Source organism: Gorilla gorilla, chromosome 6 (assembly GCF_029281585.2).
Source record: "Gorilla gorilla gorilla isolate KB3781 chromosome 6, NHGRI_mGorGor1-v2.1_pri, whole genome shotgun sequence".
NCBI lineage: Eukaryota > Metazoa > Chordata > Mammalia > Primates > Hominidae > Gorilla > Gorilla gorilla.
The window spans coordinates 12,074,328-12,085,655 of record NC_073230.2 but is presented as its reverse complement, the minus strand read 5'-3'; the positions used below and the strand labels follow the sequence as shown (position 1 = coordinate 12,085,655).

General features: G+C 49.2%; 1 long non-coding RNA gene across 1 annotated transcript; it reads right to left on the bottom strand.

Moving 5' to 3' along the window:
* Window positions 1-782: 782 nt before the first annotated feature.
* LOC129523590 (uncharacterized) lies at window positions 783-5,848 on the bottom strand. The gene is made up of 5 exons (XR_008667118.2): window positions 5,304-5,848; window positions 2,967-3,062; window positions 2,268-2,299; window positions 1,482-1,554; window positions 783-1,213 (listed from the first exon to the last, which is right to left on the bottom strand). It is a non-coding gene; the product is annotated as an uncharacterized lncRNA (long non-coding RNA).
* Window positions 5,849-11,328: the final 5,480 nt, after the last annotated feature.

The window sequence follows — 11,328 nt, the reverse complement described above, 5'->3', positions numbered from 1 at the left end:
ATATCCAAGTCCACCAGAAGCTGGAGTCAGCCCCTGCCCCTGATGGCCTCATAGTGGATGAAGGCTACAGTGAAAATAACTGGCTCACCAAATCGTGACAGCTATTCCACGAGTCAGGTACTACCATCATCTCATTTTAAAGATAAGCGGATAGAGGGTCATGGAGACACATAGGTAGTTAGGAAGTGTCAGAGCTGAGGTCAAAACTCAGGCACTAGACTCTAGCTCCCAACTTCACAACCATTTCAGTCCCAAGGCCGTGGAGATGGAGTTGGGACAGTAAGCTCTTTAGGGGCAAACAAGCCAACCAAAACCCACCACAGTTTTTTTCCCCATTGTTAGACCATCTGAGGGCACTCTTGCCAACATTCTGGTACAGTTCTCTGCCCTTTTTAATGTTTATGTTTTGTCGCTTAACCTTTAAAAATTGGGAAATGGGCTGGGTGCAGTGACTCATGCCTGTAATCCCAGCACTTTGGGAGGCTGAAGCAGGTGGATTGCTTGAGGTCAGGAGTTCAAGACCAGCCTGACCAACATAATGAAACCCTCTCTCCACTAAAAATACAAAAATTAGCCAGGTGTGGTGGTGGGCGCCTGTAATTCCAGCTACTCCGGAGGCTGAGGCAGGAGAATCACTTGAACCTGGGAGGCGGAGGTTGCAGTGAGATGAGATCATGCCATTGCACTCCACCCTGGGCGACAGAGTGAGACTCTGCCTCAAAAAAAAAAAAAAAAAGGAAATGTAACACACATACAGAAAGGTGCATCCATATGTTGAATAATTATGTATTTGTTCGCTATTGCTGTGTAACAAATGACCACAGGTTCAGCAGCTTAAACCAACATCCATCCAGCACCACACGGGTCTCCCTGGGGCAGGAGTCTGGGCACAGCTCAGCTGGGTGCTCTGCTCAGAGCCTCTCATGGCTGTAATCCAGGTTGAGTTGGGCTGCATTCTCATCCGGAGGCTCAACTGGGCAAGAATCCTCTCCCAAGGTCACTCAGCCTGCTGGCAGCATGCATTTCCTTGTGGCCACATGACCGATGGCCTCAGTTTCTTTCTGGCCTTCTGCTGGAGGCCACCCTCAGGTCCTGGAGGCTACTCATAGTCCCCTGCCATGGGGTCCTCTCCAGGGGCTGTTCACAACATGCTGTTTGCTTCTGCAAGGCCAGCAGGAGCGTCTCTGTCTCCAGTGGACCAAGATGGGGTCTCCTATAATGTCATGTGATCCTGGGAGTGATGGGAATAGGAGCCCCTTGCCCCTTCCATATAACATAACCAGATCTGAACAATGGCACCTGCCCCCTCTGCCATGTTCCACTGGTTAGAAGCCCATCACAAGCCCTGCACACGCTCAAGGGAGGGGGTGATACAGGGGTGTGGCTCCTTGGGGGGGGGGTCACTTTCAGGTGTGTCTAAGGGTAACCCATGCTAAGAAATGGAACTCTGTCTATCATCCCCAAAGCCCATCTCCACTTACAGATAAGACTAATGCTGAGCTGGAGCTGTTCACAAGAGCCGATTGTTGAACTTTCAGGATTTCAGTTAATTGGCTGTTAAACACAGTCATTATTAAAAATTAAATTACATTAAGCTGGCCACAGTGGCTCACACTTGTAATCCCAGCACTTTGGGAGGCTGAGGCGGGTGGATCATTTGAGCTCAGGAGTTTGCGAGCAACCTGGGTGACATGGCAAAACCCCATTTCTACAAAAATACAAAAATTAGCCAGGCATAGTGGTGCATGCCTGTACTCCCAGCTACTAGGGAGGCTGAGGCAGGAGAACTGCTTGAACCCAGGAGGTGGAGGTTGCAATAAGCCGAGATCATACCACTGCACTCCAGCCTGGGCAACAGAGAGAGATTTCATCTCAAAAAAAAAAAAAAAAAAAAATTACCCTACTTGCAGTGAAATAAATTCTATTGAAAGGGTCTCAACACTTATCATGTCCTAATTATTTTACTGTAATCTATGCTTTTAAGGTTACTCTACTCCATCTGTATACTGGAAATTATCTTCCCAACTCCAAGTTCAGATACTCTGCATTGGTTCAGATACTCCACAGCTTGGATCAACTATTGCAGAGATATTTACACTGTGAAAATCTGAAAATGCTACAATTCAGGACTTGGAGGCAAAATGTGGCTCTTGCTTGAGCTAAAAATTTTTTTTTTTACATTGTTAAAGGGTGGTTAAAACAAAACAAAGCAAAACAAGAGACTGCACCAAAGACTGTACGTGTCTGGAAAAGTGGAAAATACTTACCATCTGACTCTGCAGAATCCATTTGCCAAAACCTAAACATAAGAAAGTAATAGAGAAAATTAACAATGTGGTTAAACTTCAAATTCTGTGATGTCTGCAGCCATTGTATTGTGAATAGCACAAAATGTTGAGGAACTATTCACCCAGTAATAGAAAACCATGCTCCAGTACAGCAAAGAAGTTGCTGACATCATTGAGGAACAAATAAAGTTCGGATCTATATGTGTTTTGCTTCATTTCTTACTTGTTAATATAAGTGAAAATATCAATACTCCTGTCAAACATTACATTTATTTTACTTTTTTTTTTTTTTTGAGACAGGGTCTCACTGTTGCCCAGGATGGAGCATAGTGGTGTGATCACAGCTCACCACAGCCTCCAACTCCTGGGCTCAAGCAATCCTTCAGCCTCAGCCTCCAAGTAGCTTCAGCCTCAGCCTCCCAAGACCACAGATGCATGCTACCATGCTTTGCCAATTGTTTTATTATTTGTAGAGACAGGATCTTGCTATGTTGCCCAGGCTGGTCTCAAACTCCTGGGCTTGGCCGGGTGTGATGGCTCATGCCTGTAATCCCAGCACTTTGGGAGGCTGAGGCGGGAGGATCACCTGAGGTCGGGAGTTTGAGACCAGCCTGACCAACGTGGAGAAACCCCTTCTCTACTAAAAATACAAAATTACCTGGGCGTGGTGGCGCATACCTGTAATCCCAGCTACTTGGGAGGCTGAGGCGGGAGAATCGCTTGAATCCAAGAGGCAGAGGTTGCGGTGAGCCGAGATCACATCTGCACTCCAGCCTGGGCAATAAGAGCGAAACTCCGTTTCAAAACAAACAAACAAACAAACAAAAACAAGAACAACAAAAACTCCTGGGCTCAAGCGACCCTCCTGCCTTGGCTTCCCATACAATCTCAAAGTGCTGGGATTATAGGCATGAGCCACCCCACCAGACCAAACATTATTTACTGGGAAAATAGTGGGTTGGGTAGCAACTCAACCTTGCATATTACAATTCAGTAATCCAACCCGTGTCCAAGCACAGGTTGGCTATGGACACGGGAGTTCAGCAATGCTAAAGGAAAGCATTCTCTGAGAATCAACTGACTATGAAATTTACAAACAAAAAGAGCATTGTGTGTTTTATCATTATTTGCAATTGATACGATACACATGCTTCATACCAGTAACATTTATAATAAATGTGTGTGTATATATGCAGTCCTTCCCAAGCCGATTGTTAAACATGTACCATCAGCCAGACCATTAGGATATGTACTTCCTGGCTTTGCTTTATAATGGAACCACGTTTAGATTTTCCGTTGACCTAAATAGAGGTTACCCAGGCACCTCAGAGTCCGGAGCAGTATCTGGCACATAGTAGGTATTTACAATCATGCAATAAGCCAACCATTCACGCCATATATGACAGTGGTCCTCTAAGATTATAATACTGTAAGATTATAATACTGTATCTTTACCTTTTTTTTTTTTTTTTGAGATGGAGTCTCACTCTGTTGCCCAGGCTGGAGTGCAGCAGCGTGCACTGCAAGCTCCGTCTCCTGGGTTCACGCGATTCTCCTGCCTCGGCCTCCCGAGTAGATGGGACTACAGGCGCCCGCCACCACGCCCGGCTATTTTTTTTGTATTTTTAGTAGAGACGGGGTTTCACCGTGTTAGCCAGGATGGTCGCGATCTCCTGACCTCGTGATCCGCCAGCCTCGGCCTCCCAAAGTGCTGGGATTACAGGCGTGAGCCACCGCGCCCGGCCTACCTTCTCTTTTCTATGTTGAGATACGTAAATACTTACCATTGTGTTACAATTGCTCATAGTATTCAGCACATTAACATGCTGTTAAAGATTTGTAGCTTAAGAGCAACAGGCTGTACCATCCAGGTTTGTGGAATTACACACTATGATGTTCACACAGGGATGAAATTGCCTAACAATGTATTTCTCACAAGGTATCCCCTTTCCCAAGCGACGCATGACTGTATTTAAGATGCGCTGGCAGCGGTGGCTCAGACCTGTAATCCGAGCACTTTGGGAGGCCAGGCGTTTGAAACCAGCCTGCGCAACACAGTGAGACTCTTGTTTCTACAAAAATACAAAATAAAATAATAAAGGATGTTGCTGAGCTGGGTGTGGTGACTCATGCCTGTAATCTCCGCACTTTGGGAGGCGAAGGTGGGAGGATTACTTGAAGCCAAGAGTTCAAAACCAGCCTGGGTAACATGGCAAAACCCTGTCTCATATAAAATACATTAATACAAAAATTAGCTGGGCATGGAGGCTCGCGCCTGTAATCCCGGCTACTCGGGAGACTGAAGCAGGAGAATCACTTGAGCCCCGGAGGCTGAGGCTGCAGTGAGCCATGATTGTGCCACTGCACTCGAGCCTGGGCAACAGAGTAAGACCCTGTCTCAAGAAAAAAAAAAAATGTCCCTGGAGTAGATAACTTGAGGAACACTAATTTTACCGAAACAACTGACAGTGGCAATGCAATTCTGAGCCTTTGCTATAAAATGGCAGAAAAAGTCAGGAGGAAGTTTGCGTATGTTTTTATTTTTCCCTGCCACTTGCTTTTTAGTCTTTGCAAACCTTTCTCAAATCCTTTTGGAATAGGGTATGACATTTCTTTCTGTTTTTAAGCAACAACTATAAGAACTACCACTGACTAAGTGCTTAGGAAACGCCCAATATATTTCACGTAGAATCTCATCAACAGGCCGGGCACCATGGCTCACGCCTGTACTCCTAGCACTTCAGGAGGCTGAGGCAGACGGATGGATTGAGCCCAGGAGTTTGAGACCAGCCTGGGTAACACAGGGAGACCCCTCTTCTCCAAAAAACAACAACAAACTCTCATAAATCTGTAAGAGGTGACATAGTAAACAACACTCTTTTAATATTTTATCGATTTCCTCCCCATTCGTTTATTTATTTACGCAGCCACTGACCCAGGCATGGTCATCCCTGCTGGGGGCGGACACAGCCCGCGCCCCCAGGTTCGAGGACACCCAATGTTTAGAAAACGGACCCTGCGAATCCCACCGGCCCCACGTGGACTCTCGGAGGCTCCCTCCTCCCTTTGGAGCCTTGAAGAACGCGCACAAATCCGGCTTCTACTCGTCACTCGCGCACCCGACATTGGGCAGGCGACCCCACCGCCCCGGAACATCCCGGCGCAGCCGTCGCGAGGAGGCAACCGACCCCGCCGCGCCACCGGAAGGCGCCTCGAGACGAGTTGTGCGCACGCGCAATGTGCAACGCCGCGCCGCCAGCCGGCGCTGCGGCCAGGCTCGCGTGGTGGGGGAGGGGAGCTGCCGCGCCGGGGCCGGACCACGTGCGCACCACGTGGCGCCCCGGCAGCCCCGGTCCGCGGTAGGGCGGTCCGGCCGGCCACCCTGCGCAGCCAGCAGTCCCCGAGGGTGGCGGGGCCGGTCTCACGGCCGGCGACCCCGCGCCCGCTGACCTCTGACCTCCGACCCCACTCCCCTTAGGGTTACCCCTCGCCGGCAGCCGCGCGGTGTGTTTATAAACAGAACTCCCGGCGGGCCCCAAAGCCCGGATCAGCGGATTCACGCGAGGGGAACGGAGCTTTCCGCAATTCTGGGCCGCCCGCGCATGCGCCTTAAGGCTGCGCCGCGCTGTTCCTCCTGCGCTTGCGCAGTGGCGGCGCAGGGCGGGCCGCGAGCAGGGCCCGGGGCGGAGCCGGGCTCTGCGGCCGGGCAGGGGAGGGGCGCGGAGAGGCGCCCCCGGCCCGTCCCAGCCCTGCTCCTCGCCTTGCGGAGGATTCACCTGCTGCGTGTCCTTGCGCAGGCCGGCCACTGGCCTCTGAGCCCGGGGCTCTCGCCTGCAAAGTGGGGCCCCTGTGGGTGGTCGTGGAGGTGCAGTGGTGACCTGGATGGAGGGCGGCATCCGGCCCCGCAGTGCCCCCTTGGGCAGCTGCACCCAGCAGCTATGAGGCCCCCTCGAGACACATCAGTCCCAGGGAGGAGCATACCATGCAGTACGATTTAGCCTTAAAAGGGGTGGAGTGCAGTTTATGTTGTGTGTATCTATATATCTCTAATTTTAAATTTTTACTTTTGTTTTTCAGACAGGGTCTTGTTCTGTTGCCCAGGCTGGAGTGCAATGGTGGCATTACAGCTCACTGCAGTCTCCACCTCCCGGACTCAGGCGTTCCTCCTACCTCAGCCTCCCAAATAGCTGAGACCACAGGCAGGCATCACCACACCCAGCTAATTTTTTTTTCTTTTTTGAGACGCAGTCTTGCTTTGTCGCCCAGGCTGGAGTGCAGTGGTGCGATCTCGGCTGACTGCAGCCTCTGCCTCGCGGGTTCAAGCGATTCTCCTGCCTCAGCCTCCTGAGGAGCTAGGATTACAGGCGTGCACTAACACGCCCAGCTAATTTTTTTGTATTTTTAGTAGAGACGGGGTTTCACCATGTTGGCCAGGCTAGTCTCGAACTTCTGACCTCAGGTGATCCGCCTGCCTCGGCCTCCCAAAGTGCTGGGATTATAGGCGTAAGCCACCATGCCTGGCTATGTTTTTTTCTATTTTTGGCAGAGATTAGGTCTTGCTATGTTGCCCAGGCTGGTCTTGAACACCTGGGCTTAAGCAATCTTCTCACCTTAGCCTCCCAAAGTTTTGGGATTACAGATGTGAGCCACCTTGCCTGACCTATATTTTTAATTTAAAAATTTTTAATTGTTAATTTTTATGGGTACATAGGTGTATAGATTTATGGGACACATGAGATCTTTGTATTATAATCACATTAGGGTAAATGGGGTTTCCATCACCCCCACCATTCATCATTTCTGTGTGATGAACATTCCAATTGCACTCTCTTGGTTATTCTAAAATGTGCAGCAAATTAGTGCTGACTGTGGTCACCCTGCTGTGCTAGAAAATTCTAGATCTTATGTATCTAACTATATTTTTGTACCCAGCAACCATCCCCTTTTCCCAGTCCCCCCCCCACCCTAATGTTTTGTATATTTTATCACAACTTTATTATTTTTTTGAGACAGAGTTTCGCTGTGTTGCCCAGGCTGAAGTGCAATGGCCTGATCTCAGCTCACTGCAACCTCTGCCCCCTGGGTTCAAGCGATTCCCACGTCTCAGCGTCCCAAGGAGCTGGATTACAGGCCACGCGAGGCTAATTTTTGTATTTTTAGTAGAGACAGGGTTTCACCATCTTGGCCAGGCTGGTCTTGAACTCCTGACTTCAGGTGATCCACCTGCTTTGGCCTACCAAAGTGCTGGGATTACAGGCGTGATCACAATTTTAAAAAGGAAGGAGATTCTGACACACACTTCAACATGGATGAACCTTGAGGACACAGTGCTGAGTGAAATAAGCCAGACACAGAAGGACAGACCACGCATGATTCTGCTTATATGGGGTTCCTAGAGCCATCAGATTCATAGGTACAAAAAGTAGAATGGTGCTTACCAGAGGCTGCGGGCCGAGGGAGAGGGGTGTGAGTGTTTGATAGGGACAGAGTTTGAGTTTGGGAAGATGAAAGAGATCTGGAGATGGGTGGTGCTGATCACACAACAGTGTGGATGTGCTTAATGCCCCTGAACTGCACGCTTGAAAATGGTTAAGCTTGGCCGGGTGCGGTGGCTCACGCCTGTAATCCCAGCACTTTGGGAGGCCGAGGAGGGTGGATCACCTGAGGTCAGGAGTTGGAGACCAGCCTGGGCAACATGATGAAATCTCGTCTCTACTAAAAGTACAAAAATTAGCTGGGCGTGGTGGCAGGTGCCTGTAGTCCCAGCTACTTGGGAGGCTGAGGCAGGAGAATGGCGTGAACCCGGGAGGCGGAGGTTGCAGTGAGCCGAGATCGCGCCACTGTACTCCAGCCTGGGCGACAGAGCGAGACTCCATCTCAAAAATGTAAAAAAAAAAGGTTAAGCTTTTAAATTCTATGCTAAGCCTATTTTACCACTCGCGGTGCAGATCAGATCACATTCTGTCTGTGCCGTGGCCATATCCTGTCTGTGATCCAAGAGGCTCAGCCCTGCTCCCCAATGGGTCTCGCCCCTGCCCGTGTCATCATCTTGAACCCCTCCGGCCCCACCTGGCTGCCTTTCTGACCTCGAACACCCTGCCTCAGGGCTGCTCTGATGTTCTCTCTGGTGGAAATGCTGCTTCTTATCTTCTCATGAGCATGTCCCCCTGGTGTATTTGTTCGTTTCATAAACGTGCATCCTTCGAGCTGGGGAACTAGCTCAAATGATAGAGCCCTCGTTTAGCATAAACAGGCATCCTTGCTTGGTAGATGCCAAGCATTATAAAAGGAGCAGGGGAGACGCAAGTGATGAAAATGGGTAAGGACTCCCCTCTCGTGGACCTTATATTCCTACAGAGGATGTGGTCAGTAAACACAAACAAAACCATCAGGTGGTTGGCGGTAAGCATTGGTGGTTAGGAAAATACCATAATCTGGATCAGGTGATCCTGAAGAACTCTCTGGCGGTGGCCCTTTGACCTGAGGCCTCTTTGACAAGGAGATAGCAATGGGGAGATTGGGAGGGATCAAAAGGGACTTTCCAGGGACAGAGAAAAGCAAGTGCAAAAAGCCCTGAGGCCAGGACTATTTTGGTGGAATAGAAAGACCAGACCAGGTAGTGGGAGCACGTGAGTGAGGGGTGAGGGGGAGTTTTTTTTTTTTTTTTTTTTTTTTTGAGACCAAGCCTTACTCTGTTGCCCATGCTGAAGTGCAGTGGCGCGATTTCGGCTCACTGCAACCTCCACCTCCAGGGTTCAAGCAATTCTCCTGCCTCAGCCTCCAGAGTAGATGGGATTATAGGCGTGTGCCACCACGCCCCGATAATTTTTTGCATTTCTAGTAGATACGGGGTTTCACCGTGTTGGCCAGGCTGGTCTCGATCTCCTGACCTCGTGATCTGCCTGCCTTGGCTTCCCAAAGTGCTGGGATTACAGGCGTGAGCCACTGCGCCCGGCCAAGGGGGAGTTTTAAGGTAAAGAAGAAGGCAGAGGCTGGCACGCTGGCTCATGCCTGTAATCTCAGCATTTTGGGAGGCTGAGGTAGGAGGATTGCTTGAGCCCAGGGGTTTGAGGCTGCAGTGAGCTAGGACCTCCAGCCTGGGTGACTGCACTCCAGCGTGGGTGATAGAGCAAGACCTTGTCTCAAAAAAAAAAGTTTGTTTATATCACATCTCATTTCTTTTTTCTTCTCTCTTTTCTTGGGGGGCACAGAGTCTCACTCTGTGGCCCAGGCTGGAGTGCAGTGGCATGATCTCAGCTCACTGCAACCGCATCCTGGGTTTAAGCCATCCTCCCGCCTCAGCCTCCCTTGTAGCTGGGACTACAGGTGAACACCACCATGCCCAGCTAATTTGTGTTTGTGTGTGTGTGTGTGTGTTTTTTTAGTAGAGATGGGGTTTCACCATGTTGGCCAGGCTCGTCTCGAACTCCTGACCCAGGTGATCCACCCACCTCGGCCTCCCAAAGTGCTGGGATGACAGGCAATGAGCCACCACGCCTGGCCTCACATCTCATTTCTAAAAGTTGCTAAACAGGCCCATAGCAATGGATAGCAAAGAGTGTCAGAATGAAACACAATAACTGGGTGTGAGAATGGAGGTTGGAGACTAAAGGGAAATAAGAATAAAAATGAAGAGGCAACTTTATGATGACCGTGGTCTGGGGGAAGCAGAGGAGCTGTTGCTTGGCAGTGAGGATACTGCTGATGGGGTACAGCCTGGGGACAGGGTAGCCACACCCTCTGGCGGCATCCCCCTTCCCTCAGTGGCACCAATGGTTGATTTTAGAATGAAGACCCTTGGAAAATAGACCTGCACAGAGTTCACAGTGGTCTTCACCGCTGGCCAGCAGGCTTGGGAGGCCCGGCCAGGACTGTAGGTCCTGAAGACCCCCAGGTAAAATTCCCTGATCCCTGAGCTGCACATGTCATGTTCCTCTGCCAGCAGAACCCTAGAACTGGCGGAATCCCAGACACCGTTCCTCCGCAGGGTGCCGCAAAGATCTTGTAAGACATGTGCAGTCCAACGTATAATTACGGGATCTCAGACTTGGAGACAGTTCCACTGCAGCAGGAACGATTAGGCCATTAATGTCACTTGTGACACTAGTTAATAGTAAAAGAGATGTATTAATTGAAGCATCTGTTTTTGAAGATGTAGTTTTTCCTCCCCACCAAATTATAGTATGGTTAGAAGTTCTAAAACTTATTTTTGGCTCAAGTTCCTCTTACGCCCCTCTCTACTCCCCAGCTTGGAGAAAACCCATGAACTTTTTCAATATCAATATAAATATGCCAGCTGGGCGTGGTGGCTCACGCCTGTAATCCCAGCACTTTAGGAGGCTGAGGCGGATGGATCACAAGGCGGGTGGATCACGAGGTCAGGAGATCGAGACCATCCTGGCTAACACAGTGAAACCCCGTCTTTACTAAAAATTACAAAAATTAGCTGGGCGTGGTGGCGGGTGCCTGTAGTCCCAGCTACTCGGGAGGCTGAGGCAGGAGAATGGTGTGAACCTGGGAGGTGGAGGTTGCAGTGAGCCGAGATCACACCACTGCACTCCAGCCTGGGCAACAGAGCAAGACTCTGTCTAAAAAAAAAAAAAAAAATATATATATATATATATGTATGTGTGTGTATATATATATGTATGTGTGTATATATATATGTGTGTGTGTATATATATGTATGTGTGTATATATATGTATGTGTGTATATATATATGTATGTATGTGTATATATATATGTATGTATATATATATGTATGTATGTGTATATATATATGTATCTCCCTGGAGATATATATCCTTCTCTCTTTTCCTTTTTTCCTGGCTTTAGATATAAAAAGTATATTAAACACATATGTACAAACCAAGTACTAGGAAACTCATGGATCCAGGTTTCTGTACTTTGCATAATCCTTGTTAATGATCTTGCAGTAGGAAACAGAGCTTGGTAACTCAACATTCGAGATCACGCCTGGAATCCTAGCACTTTTGGAGGCGAAGGCAGGCGGATCACTTGAGGCCAGGAGTTCAAGAC